The sequence below is a fragment of the Mobula hypostoma genome, chromosome 2 (genome assembly GCF_963921235.1).
Source record: "Mobula hypostoma chromosome 2, sMobHyp1.1, whole genome shotgun sequence".
Taxonomy (NCBI): Eukaryota; Metazoa; Chordata; class Chondrichthyes; order Myliobatiformes; family Myliobatidae; genus Mobula; species Mobula hypostoma.
In genome coordinates this window covers 141,420,128-141,432,762 of record NC_086098.1, presented here as the reverse complement: position 1 = coordinate 141,432,762, position 12,635 = coordinate 141,420,128, and the positions used below count along the sequence as shown (strand labels likewise).

The 12,635-nt window shown below is 46.0% G+C and overlaps 1 protein-coding gene across 2 annotated transcripts in view; it reads right to left on the bottom strand.

Annotated features, from left to right (window-relative positions):
• The window catches only part of pdss2 (prenyl (decaprenyl) diphosphate synthase, subunit 2), a 233,194-nt gene extending 222,309 nt beyond the window's left edge, over window positions 1-10,885 (bottom strand). Inside the window, exon 1 of one of the 2 annotated variants that reach the window (XR_010017040.1) lies at window positions 8,281-10,885. The gene's annotated coding sequence lies outside the window, so the exon portion shown is untranslated. The remainder of the gene's footprint in view (window positions 1-8,280) is intronic. The other variant, XM_063040818.1, reaches the window with a different exon arrangement.
• Window positions 10,886-12,635: the final 1,750 nt, after the last annotated feature.

Here is a 12,635-nt window from a genome sequence, read left to right as displayed (position 1 = left end):
TATTCTGCCATCATATTTGACCTACCAAAATGAACCACTTCACAATTATCTGGGTTGAAATCCATCTGCCACTTCTCAGCCCAGTTTTACATCCTATCAATGTCCCGCTGTAACCTCTGACAACCCTCCATACTATCCACAACACCTCCAACCTTTGTGCAAACTTACAAACCCATCCCTCCACTTCCTCATCCAGGTCATTTATAAAAATCACGAAGACTAAGGGTCCCAGAACAGATCCCTGAGGCACTCCACTGGTGACCGACCTCCATGCAGAATATGACCTGTCTACAACCACTCTTTGCCTTCTGTGGGGAAGCCAGTTCTGGATCCACAAAGCAATGTCCCCTTGGATCCCATGCCCCCTTACTTTCTCAATAAGCCTTACATGGGATACCTTATCAAATGCCTTGCTGAAATCCATATATACTACATCTACTGCTCTTCCTTCATCAATGTGTTTAGTCACATCCTCAAAAAATTCAATCAGGCTCGTAAGGCATGACCTGCCCTTGACAAAGCCATGCTGACTACTCCTAACCATATTATACCTCTTCAAATGTTCATAAATCCTGCCTCTCAAGATCTTCTCCATCAACTTACCAACCACTGAGGTAAGACTCACTGGTCTATAATTTCCTGGGCTATCTCTACTCCCTTTCTTGAATAAAGGAACAACATCCGCAACCCTCCAATCCTCCGGAACCTCTCCCATCCCATTGATGTTGCAAAGATCATCGCCAGAGGCTCAGCAATCACCTCCCTCGCCTCCCACAGTAGCCTGGGGTACATCTCATCCCGTCCCGATGACTTATTCAACTTGATGCTTTCCAAAAGCTCCAGCACATCCTCTTTCTTAATATCTACATGCTCAAGCTTTTCAGTCCGCTGCAAGTCATCACTACAATCACCAAAATCCTTTTCCATAGTGAATTCTGAAGTAAAGTATTCATTAAGTACATCTGTTATTTCCTCCGGTTCCATACACACTTTCCCACTGTCACACTTGATAGGTCCTGTTCTTTCATGTCCTATCCTCTTGCTTTTCACATACTTGTAGAATGTCTTGGGGTTTTCCTTAATCCTGCTCACCAAGGCCTTCTCATGGCCCCTTCTGGCTCTCCTGATTTCCTTCTTAAGTTCCTTCCTGTTAGCCATATAATCTTTTACAAACGTTTGTAGATCTCTAACACTACCTAGTTCTCTGAACCTTTTATAAGCTTTTCTTTTCTTCTTGACTAGACTTTTTTTTACAGCCTTTGTACACCACAGTTCCTGTACCCTACCATAACTTCCCTGCCTCATTGGAACGTACCTATGCAGAACTCCACACAAATATCCCCTGAATATTTGCCACATTTCTTCCATACTTTTCCCTGAGAACATCTGTTTCCAATTTAAGCCTCCAATTTCCTGCCTGATAGCCTCATAATTCCCCTTACTCCAATTAAATGCTTTTCTAACTTGTCTGTTCCTATCTCTCTCCAGTGCTATTTTAAAGGAGATAGAATTATGATCACTATCTCCAAAATGCTCTCCCACTGAGAGATCTGACACCTGACCAGGTTCATTTCCCAATACCAAATCAAGTACGCCCTCTCCTCTTGTAGGCTTATCTACATATTGTGTCAAGAAACCTTCCTGAACACACCTAACAAACTCCACCCCATCTAAAACCCTTGCTCTAGGAAGATGCCAATCAATATTTGGGAAATTAAAATCTCCCACCATGACAACTCTGTTATTATTACACCTTTCCAGGATCTGTTTCCCTATCTGCTCCTTGATATCCCTGTTACTATTTGGCACCCTATAAAAAACACTCAGTAAAGTTATTGACCCCTTCCTGTTCCTAACCTCCACCCACACAGACTTCATAGACAATCCCTCCATGACGTCCACCTTTTCTGCCTCTTTCCCTGTCTTTTCTGAAACATCTAAAACCCGGCACTTGAAGTAACCATTCCTGTTCCTGAGCCATCCAAGTCTCTGTAATGGCCACCACATCATAGCTCCAAGTACTGATCCATGCTCTAAGCTCATCCGCTTTCTTCACAACAATCCTTGCGTTAAAATAGACACATCTCAAACCGTCAGTCTGAATGCGTCCCTTCTCTATCACCTGCCTATCCTCCCTCTTGCACTGTCTACAAGCTTTCTCTATTTGTGAGCCAACCTCCTCTTCCCCAGTCTCTTCAGTTCGGTTCCCACACCCCAACAATTCTAGTTTAAACGCTCCCCAGTAGCCTTAGCAAACCTCCCCACCAGGATATTGGTCCCCGTGGGATTCAAGTGTAACCTGTCCTTTTTGAACAGGTCACACCTGCCCCAAAAGAGGTCCCAATGATCCAGGAATCTGAATCCCTGCCCCCTGCTCCAATCCCTCAGCCACGCATTTATACTCCACCTCATTCTATTCCTATTCTCACTGTCGCGTGGCACAGGCAGTAATCCTGAGATTACTATCTTTGCGGTCCTCCTTCTCAACTTCCTTCCTAACTCCCCGTCGTCTTTTTTCAGATCCTCTTCCCTTTTCCTACCTATGTCATTGGTACCAATATGTACCACACCTCTGGCTGTTCTCCCTCCCACTGCAGGATATCTTGGACGCCATCTGAAACCTGGAACCTGGGAGGCAAACTACCATCCGAGTTTCTTTCCCGTGTCCACAGAATTGCCTGTCTGACCCCCTAACTATAGAGTCCCCTATCACTGCTGCCATCCTCTTCCTTTCCCTACACTTCTGAACCACAGGGTCAGACTCTGTGCCAAATGTCATTTAACCTACCTTCTTAATTATTATAAATACATTTTAAAACTGTACACAGGTCTTTGACAGCACTGAGCTATCAAAAGGCATTTGGGATCCTCTGGGGCAAGCCCTCAAAGCTTTGTCATAACCCGCAGCTTTCTCCACTTCAAAGGAAATCCTTCAGATACGGAGGATCAATCTTCTCTTCATTCGCCTCCCATCAATCCATTCATGTATTAGCACTGCTTGCTGATTCAGTATCCCAAACAGTTGGAGTTCCCTTCCCTGGATTTAAGTTCTCCCACTTATTGCAGTCTGAAAGCCTCTCCTCCAGCCACCTTGTCACTCAACAAGTCTTCAGTCAACCATCTCACCGTCTCACAATTCCTCAAGATCAGCAGCCTTATTATCTGACACATTTCCGAAGCACCTTAGCAAAACTACAAGAAAAGCAGTATGCAAATGCAACCTTTTGATCTACAGCATAATTTTATCATTAGCCTTCCAGAGAATAAACCCAAGGAAAGCATCTGGCCCCTTGCATATTCTGGCACCTTCCTCCTTCCTTTCCAGTCCTTATGAAGGATCTTGACTTGAAATGTCAATTTTTTTTCCATTTCCTGCTGAGTTCCTCCAGCAGTTTGTATGTGTTGCCTCTTAAGTGTTGCACCTGTACCCACCTCCACAGTTCATCTGGCAGCTCATTCCAGGTACACACTGCCCTATATGTAAAGGAGTTACTGCTCACATCTCTCTTAAATCTCTGCCCTCTTATCTTATATCTGTGCCCTCTAATTTTGGACTTTCTTACCCTGGAGAACAGATGACCGTCCACCATAGCCCTCATGATTTTATAAATACCCTACATTCATGGGAATAAAGATCCTGCATGGCTAACCTCTCCCAATGTCTTTTCTATGACAAGGTGACCAAAACTGTAGAGCAGGGGTCGGCAACCTTTTTGCCTCTGTGAGCTGGATCGCATATTAATGAGCGGACGGTGGGCCAGATAAATGCCATAAAAAACTTGAAATATGGGAATTATCCATTTTAAATACATCTAATTATGTTTTGCCTCAAATTTATGAATAACTCATGCTAGAAAATCATTTGTGCTTAAGGTTGCCTACCCCTGCTGTAGAGAATACTCCAGCCTTACTAAAAACATAAACTGCATCACAGACCCCCACCATCTGGGCCATGCTCTCCTCTCACTGCTGCTATCAGGCAGGAGCAACAGAAACCTTAGGTCCCACACCACCAGGTTCAAGAACAATTATGTACCTTTAACCAGATAGATATCTTCACTCAGCTCAACTCAGAAAATAAATCTCAGGGCAGTATATGCTGACATATACGTACAGGTTTCCCCCACCATCCGAAGGTAGAGTGTTCCTATGAAACGGTTCGTAAGCCGGAATGTCGTAAAGTGAAGAAGCAATTACCACTTATTTATATGGGAAAAATTTGTGAGCGTTCACAGACCCAAAAATAACCTACCAAATCATGCCAAATAACACATAAAACCTAAAATAACAGTAACATATAGTAAAAGCATGAATGATATGATAAATACACAGCCTATGTAAAGTAGAAATACTTTTCCACAATCATTGCCGCACTGTTCTCTGCAGCGAAAATCTCGCGCAAGCGCTCTCGACAGAAACACGGCGCAAGGGCCGTCGGCAGAAAATCTCACGCAAGCGCTGTTGGCAGAGACACTCTCTCCGGTAACGTTTAAGCTATGAAGCTGCCAAATCATACCAAATAACACGTAAAAATATACAGCCGATATAAAGTAGAAATAATGTATGTACAGTGTAGTATCTCTTACGGGAATCAGGAAGACAGCGAGCACACTGCTGATGGTGTGTTAGGCTCAGTTGTCGGAGGTTGGGTGGTGCAGCGGCCCCCACCCTCCGGGCAGTGAACCTCTACCCATCCACGAAGCATGCAGGGGTACAGCGGTGGCCGGGAGGCACACAGCACATCTTTAAGAAAGAAGCCGAAACAAACAAGCTAATTAATTAGGTGCCACCCAGCAGGTAAATGTCGGCCCAGATCAGAGGCAATTGCCGATTGCGTTGCCTCTGATCTGGGTCGACAATTACGTGCCGGGCGGCACCTAATTAATTAGCTTGTTTATTTTGGCTTTTTTCTTAAAGATGCGCTGTGTGCCTCCCGACTCCTGCAGCATTCTCCGCGAATCGGTATCTGTCTGTGGTCCGTTCGCTACTGCAATCGGTTTTGATTGTTATCCTTTCCTCTTCCAATTGCATCAGCTCTTCATCTATCAGTTCTTGGTTATGGGATGCCAAAACCTCTTCAACATCATCTTCGTCAACTTCCACAAGGCAAACTCACTTTGTCCTTACTTCGTTCACCACGATCAAAACGCTTAATTATGTCTAGTTTTACGTTAAGTGTAACACCCTTACAAGCTCTTTCAGGCTTTTCGGACACCTTAGAACTCATCTTGCTAACGGCTGCTCACAGGCATGTGCTTAAGCAATGTCGGTGAGAATGCCGTTCCGAATCCGGGGAGAGCAGCTGCCTTTTATCGCGCGTTGATTTTTTTCGTTAACAGTGAAAACACCTTCTGTTAGTGAAATCAGGTACTAATGTAGGTCTTTCATAACAGTGAGGTCTCGTAAAGCGAACGCTCGAAAAGCGGGGGGCATCTGTACTTTGAAAATAAGTTTATTTTGAACTTTGAATTATAACATTGATACCCCTAAACTAGATGCCCTGACTAATGAAGACCAACTTACTGAATGCTTTCCTCACCACCCTGTGTACTTGTGTGGCTGCTTTCAGCCAACTGTCCACTTCTACTCCCAGCTCCCTCTGTTACACAACAATCATCAGTGCCCTGAAATGCACTCTAAAAGTCCTACACTGCATTGACTGTCCAAAATGCATCATTTCATACTTATCTAAGTTGAATTCCATGAGTAAGCCGAGACCCTCAATCTTTCCATGAACACTGTCTCACCCACTGAAGGAGTGCTGCATTCTATATTTATTTTAAACCATAAGCACTTTTGAGCATCGAGTGATCAAAGTTCAAGCTAACTTTATTATCAAAGGACATATACATCACCATTTCCAACCCTGAGATTCCTTTATTTACAGGCATACACAGTAAACCCAAGAAGCACAATAGAATCGATGACATACCACACACAACAGAAAGGACAACGATTGTGCAAAAAAACCCTCTGCAAATGCAAAAAGAAAGAACAAAAATAATAATAATACTAGTAAATAAATAAGCAATGAATATCAATAACATAAGATGAAGAGTCGTTGAAAGTGAGTCCAGTTTAGTTGGAAACAACAGGAATTCTGCAGATGCTGGAAATTCAAGCAACACACATCAAAGTTGCTGGTAAACGCAGCAAGCCAGGCAGCATCTCTAGGAAGAGGTACAGTCAACGTTTCAGGCCGAGACCCTTACGAACGTCGACTGTACCTCTTCCTAGAGATGCTGCCTGGCCTGCTGCGTTCACCAGCAACTTTGATGTGTGTTGCCAGTTTAGTTGGAACAATTCAGTGATGGGCAAATGAAGTTGAGTCAAGTTTTCCTTTCTGGTGATAACTTCAACTTCCTGAAAGGCAGGCTGGCATTCCTACCTCTGCTTGAACCTGGATCAATGAGCAGCAAGTCAAAACTGCTCCTTAATGCCCAACACCGAGATCAGCCAGGATAACTGACTGAATGCTGGGATCTCCCAACAGGACTAGTTTCACTGTCAGTCATCTCCCGACCAGGACAGATCCGCTTCGCCACCTTTCACCTCCCGACCCAGCGGTGCCCACTTCGCCATTTAGCACCACCCCACCAAGCAGGACCGACTTAGCTATCCGTCACCTCCTGACCCAGCAGGACCCGTTTGGCCGCCTATCACTTCCGTACCCAGCATGACTGACTTCGCTGTCTATCACCTCCTGACCCAGTGGGAACCATTTGGCTGCCTGTCACCTACCAACCCGGAGGGAATCATTTCACCATCTGTCAGCCCTCCTCAACGGGATCCATTCTATCGTCTGTCACCTCTCTACCCAGCGGGACCCGTTTCACCGTCTGTCACCTCTCTACCCGGCGGGTCCCGTTTCACCATGTGTCACCTCTCTCCCCGGCGGGTCCCGTTTCACCGTCTGTCACCTCTCTACCCGGGTGATCCCGTTTCACCGTTTGTCACTTCCCTACCCAGCAGGTCCCGTTTCACCGTCTGTCACCTCTCAACCTGGCGGGACCCGTTTCACCGTGTGTCACTTCTCTACCTGGCGGGACCCGTTTCACCATGTGTCACTTCTCTACCTGGCGGGACCCGTTTCACCGTCTGTCACCTCTCTACCCAGGTGATCCCGTTTCACTGTCTGTCACCTCTCTACCCAGGTGATCCCGTTTCACCGTCTGTCACCTCTCTACCCGGCGGGTCCCGTTTCACCATCTGTCACCTCTCTACCCGGGTGATCCCGTTTCACCGTGTGTCACCTCTCTACCCGGGTGATCCCATTTCACTGTCTGTTGCCTCTCTACCGGGGTGATCCCGTTTCACTGTCTGTCACCTCTCTACCCGGGTGATCCCGTTTCACTGTCTGTCACCTCTCTACCCAGGTGATCCCGTTTCACCGTGTGTCACCTCTCTACCCGGGTGATCCCATTTCACTGTCTGTTGCCTCTCTACCGGGGTGATCCCGTTTCACCGTCTGTCACCTCTATACCCGGGTGATCCTGTTTCACTGTCTGTCACCTCTCTACCCGGCGGGACCTGTTTCGCCGTCTTTCACCTCTCTACCCAGCGGGTCCCGTTTCACCGTCTGTCACCTCTCTACCCGGGTGATCCCGTTTCACCGTCTGTCACTTCTCTACCCGGGTGATCCCGTTTCACCGTCTGTCACCTCTCTATCCGGGTGATCCCATTTCAGCGTCTGTCACCTCGCCACCCGGGTGATCCCGTTTCACCGTCTGTCACCTCTCTACCTGGCGGGTCCCGTTTCACCGTCTGTCACCTCTCTCTCCTTCGGGTCCCGTTTCACCGTCTGTCACCTCTCTACCCGGCGGGTCCCGTTTCACCGTCTGACACCTCTCTCCCCTTCGGGTCCCGTTTCACCGTCTGTCACCTCTCTACCCGGCGGGTCCCGTTTCACCGTCTGACACCTCTCTCCCCTTCGGGTCCCGTTTCACCGTCTGTCACCTCCCTACCCGACAAAGAGTTTGCAGATGCTGGAATTTGGAGCAGCACACAAGACGCTGGAGGAACTCACCGGACCAAGCAGCCGCGACGGAGGAAACTGAGCAAGTGAACGGGCTCGACCCAAAACGTCGACTGCCCATTTCCCTCCGTAGATGCTGCCTGACCCGGTGAGTTCCTCCAGCGCCCGGCGTGTTGTTCCTTCTATCAACAGGGTCCAGTGCACCGTGGATTAACCCCACACTCCACCTCCTCCCGGGTGAGCCTGCCCCCTCTCCCTCTTTCCCCGTCTCTAACTCTTGAGTGTCCATCACTAGCTGTACTCACCAAGTCGTGCGCGCCGCCATTGCACGAAATCCAAAATACGACCCGTCGCTGCGCCAAGATATGAACGACAATGCCGTAAAGTGCACGGCTGGAGACGGAGGACAGCAGTGCGCGTGTGTTCGGCTCTCAAGCCTCAACTCAACAGATTCTGCACTGCCAGACACGAGAAAATGCGCAGGCGCTGGAAACCCAAAGCAACGCGCGCAATGTGCCGGGCTGTGCGCTTGCTGGAGACCCCGAGCAATACGCATACACCAAATACGGGAGGAACTCGGCAAGTCAGGCAGCACCTGTGCAGGCGAGTAAACAGTCGACTTTTCGAGCCGAGACCCCTCTTCAGGGCTGGAACGACAGGGTGCGGAGGCCTGTAAAAGACAAAGCAGTCCCCACATCTCCGTCAGCTCTCGCTGAGGCTGCACCTGATAAGGTCAATGACCGTCGCCGACCTGCAGGTGAAGAGTCGCGTCACCTGGAAGGATTGTTGGAGGCCTAGGATGGTGGAAGGGGAGGAGGTGCATGAGCAGGTGTAGCACTCGTCAAGCTTGCAGGGTGAAGTGGGGAGGGACAAGTACACGGGGAAGTTCCGTCAAGACTGGTCCCTCGGTAAAGCGGGGAGCAAAGTTAGGTAAAGACACAGGATGCCGTTCGAGGTGGCGTAAGTTACAGGAAATGTGCAATACAGAGACTCGTGTGGTGGTAGGAAATGAACAAAGGAACTCTATCACTGTTATGATGGCGGGGAATGGGTGAGGGCAGTGTTGATTTTAGTGGAAGGGAACACGCGTTCTTTAGGAAAAAAGAGGACATCTCAAATGTTCTGGAATGGAAAGCCTCAGACAGAGAAACTGAGAGAAGGGAATAACATTTTTACAAGTGACAGGGTGGGAAGAGGTATAGTTAAGGTAACTGTGAGAGTCAGTGGGTTTGGAAAAGATGTCAGTGAATAGACTGTCTCTGGAGATGAAAAAGGGAAGAGAAGTGGACCAAGTAAATTTGAGGGCAAGGTGGAAATTGGATTAAAAGTTGATGAGCCCAGCATGGTTACAGGAAGCAGCACCAATGCCATAGTCAATGTAGCGGAGGAAATGTTGGGAGCATTCACAGTGTAGGCTTGGAACATGGATCAGCTGGGATCGACCATGCATGCAGTTATCTGGAACAAAGCAATGAAAATGCTGGAGCAACTCATCGGGTCAGGCAACATCTGAGGACGGAAATGGACAGCTGACGATTTGGTCAAGTCCCTTCAAATAGATTTGACTCCATTTATCTAAAATATTTTATTTGGATTTTATATTAATTCCCACATCCGGAAAAGGTCGAAATCAAATCAAAATTAACATCTGTAATAAAATAAATAGAAAAAATAAAGAGGTATAGTTAAAGTAACTGAGAGTTAATAGGTTTGTAAAAAGTATCAGTAACTAGTCTGTCTCCAGAGATGGAAAGAGAGAGAGATCGAAGAAGAAGGGGGACTGTAAATTTGCCTGCAACTTGCTATTGCCACAATGGGTCTACAGCGGATGCAATCTCACTGGCTGTTCCCTCAGCCTTGGCCCTCCTGGACAACAGCAATACCCACATCAGCCTGCTGTTTATTGATGACAGCTCACCGTTCAACACTATCATACCCACAATGCTAATTGACAAGCTCCTATACCTGGGCCTCTGTACCTCACCCTGCAACTGGATTCTTGACTTCCTCGCAGGGAGACCACAGTGAATGCAGATCGGAAATAGTATCTTCTCGCTGACAATCACAACTGGTGCACCTCAAGGATGTGTGCTTAGCCCAACGCTCTGGTCTCTTTACATCCACAGCCATCAAATGTCATCGATAAATGTGCTGACGACAACTCTTTTGGGGGGAATTTCAAGTGGTGATAAGGTGGCATACAGGAGCGAGATAGATCAGCTGCTTGAGTGGAGTTTGCACAGCAGCCTTGCACTCAGTGTCAGGATGATCAAAGAATTGATTGTGTACTTCAGGAAGGTTAAGTTGAGGAAGCACAAACCAGTCCTTATCAAGGGATCAGCAGTGGAAAGGGCAAGTAATTCCAAGTTCCTGGTTGTCAACGTCTCTGAAGATCCACCCTGAGCCCAGCATATTGATGTAATTACAAAGAAGGCACGACAGCGGCTATATTTCATCAGGAGTTTGAGGAGACTTGCTATGACACAAAATACTTGCCAATTTCTACAAAAGGTACATCTATCATTGAGGACCACCATCACTCAGCTCATGCCCTCTTCTCATTGCTACCAACAAAGGAGAAGGTACAGGAGCCTGAAGACACACACTCAACACTTTATGAACACTTTTGCTGTCTGATTTCTGAATAGACATTGAACCCATGTACACTACCTCAATATTTTTTCCTCTCTTTTCAGACTACTTATTTAATTTTAGAAATATATTTCTTCTTGTAATTTATAGGGTTTATTATTGTTACTTTTTTATTAGTATGTATTGTAATGTACTGCTGCCAAAGCAACAAATTTCATGACATATGCCAGTGATATTAAACCTGCTGCAGATTCGCAATAAATGATAATGCGGTGCCCAAACCTCAGTGGGGTCATTATCGGGGCCACCTTCTCTGCTGCTGTTGCTGTTCTCAGCGAGACATGATCTTCCCCTGCAGTTTAATACAGCAATACTGAGGACTACAGACTTTGTCAAACAATTTCTTCACAATTGCAAATTTTTTTAAAAATTGGATGTAACTAAATTGATTAATGAAAACATTGTTTATCAATGCTATTCCCCAAAAAAAAACACGTTCTGGTATTGTAGACTCGAGACACTACAGATGCTGGAAGCCTTGAGCAGGACACAAAGTGCTGGAGGAACTCAGCAAGTAAGACCACATCTGTGCAGGGGAATAAACAGTCAACATTTAGGTCCAAGACCCTTCATCAGGACAATACCCTCTGATAATGATTAAAACTATTATAAAAACTGCACAGAAGTCGATAATCAATCAGTGGGGTTGATTCTGCATCTCCACATACGCTGCCTGATCTGCTGAATAATTATACATTTCAGAAAAGCTATTATATCTGTTTCAACTCTTGGAAAAGCCATCAAATTATGTCATGGATTCTAAATCAGTTTGCTATGTTTTTTAAAAATATCATGTTGCCTTTATTTCTTTGCCAATCAGATGTCAAGGTTGCTAAAAGAGTTCAGAGGGGAAGGGAAAAATTAGGGGCAAATTGAAAGCATGAGAAAAGACTTCCAGCAAACATGAAAGGGAATCCAAAGGCATTCTGTAGACAAGTGATCAGAGAAATAATTGTAAGAACAGAGGTGTGACTAATCTCACAACAAAAAGGAATTTTAATCAGGGAGGTAATGACTATGGATGAGGTTTCAGATGAGAATTTTACCAAGTGTTCACCAAAGGAGAAAATGCTACTGAGAGCCAGATTAAAAAAAACTTAGAAGACAAATAGTATCAAAGTTAGTTCCACTGCCTCACCACACCAGACACCTGCGTTCAGTTCCTGATTTCAGATGCTGTCTGTGAATTTGGCATGTTCTCATTGTGTCTGTGTGGACTTCTCCTGGGTTCTCTTCCTTTGTCCCACACCCCAAGGACATGAGGGTCAGTAGGATAAATGGCCACTGTAAACTGCCCATGTGTGTCGATGAGTTGTGAAATCGGTAGGAGTGGTTGAGTTGATGAGACTGTGGGGAGAAAATAAAATGGGACTAATGTAGGATTTGTGTAAATTGGCAGTTGATGGTCATCAAGAAGTTGCTGGGTGAAAGGGCCTGTTTCCAATGCTGTATCTGTCTCAGACTCTACAACTCGGAAATCGAGAAACTGCAGATGCTGGAGACCGTCAGTAGGTCAGGCAACCTCTGTGGAAGGATAAACAGTTAGTGTAACACACACAAAATGCTAGAGGAACTCAGCAGGTCAGGCAGCATCTATAGAAAGGAATAAACAGCCTACATTTCAGGCCTGATGAAAGGTCTCAGCCCAAATCATAGACTGTTTATTCCTTACCCTAAATGCTGACTTCCTTCAACAGTTTTACGTGTTACTCTGAATTTCCAGGGTCTGCAGATCCTGGTGTAAACAATAAATGTTTTCAGTTCTGTGACCTTCCATCAGAACTGAGAAAAAAGTCAATTTTCAGGAGGGGGAAAGATGGGGAGGGCAGTGCTGCTGCTTCTCTGCAACCATTCCTTTTTTTCAGTACCTTGACTGGTACTTCCATCCTAACCTCTGTTCCAAAGTATTGTTTTTATTCCAAATTATTGTTGTATTCTCTGTAGCCAATGCCCTTATGATCATTCTTTTGGAGCTAGAGCCTGATTTCCACTAATTGTCAATCATAAT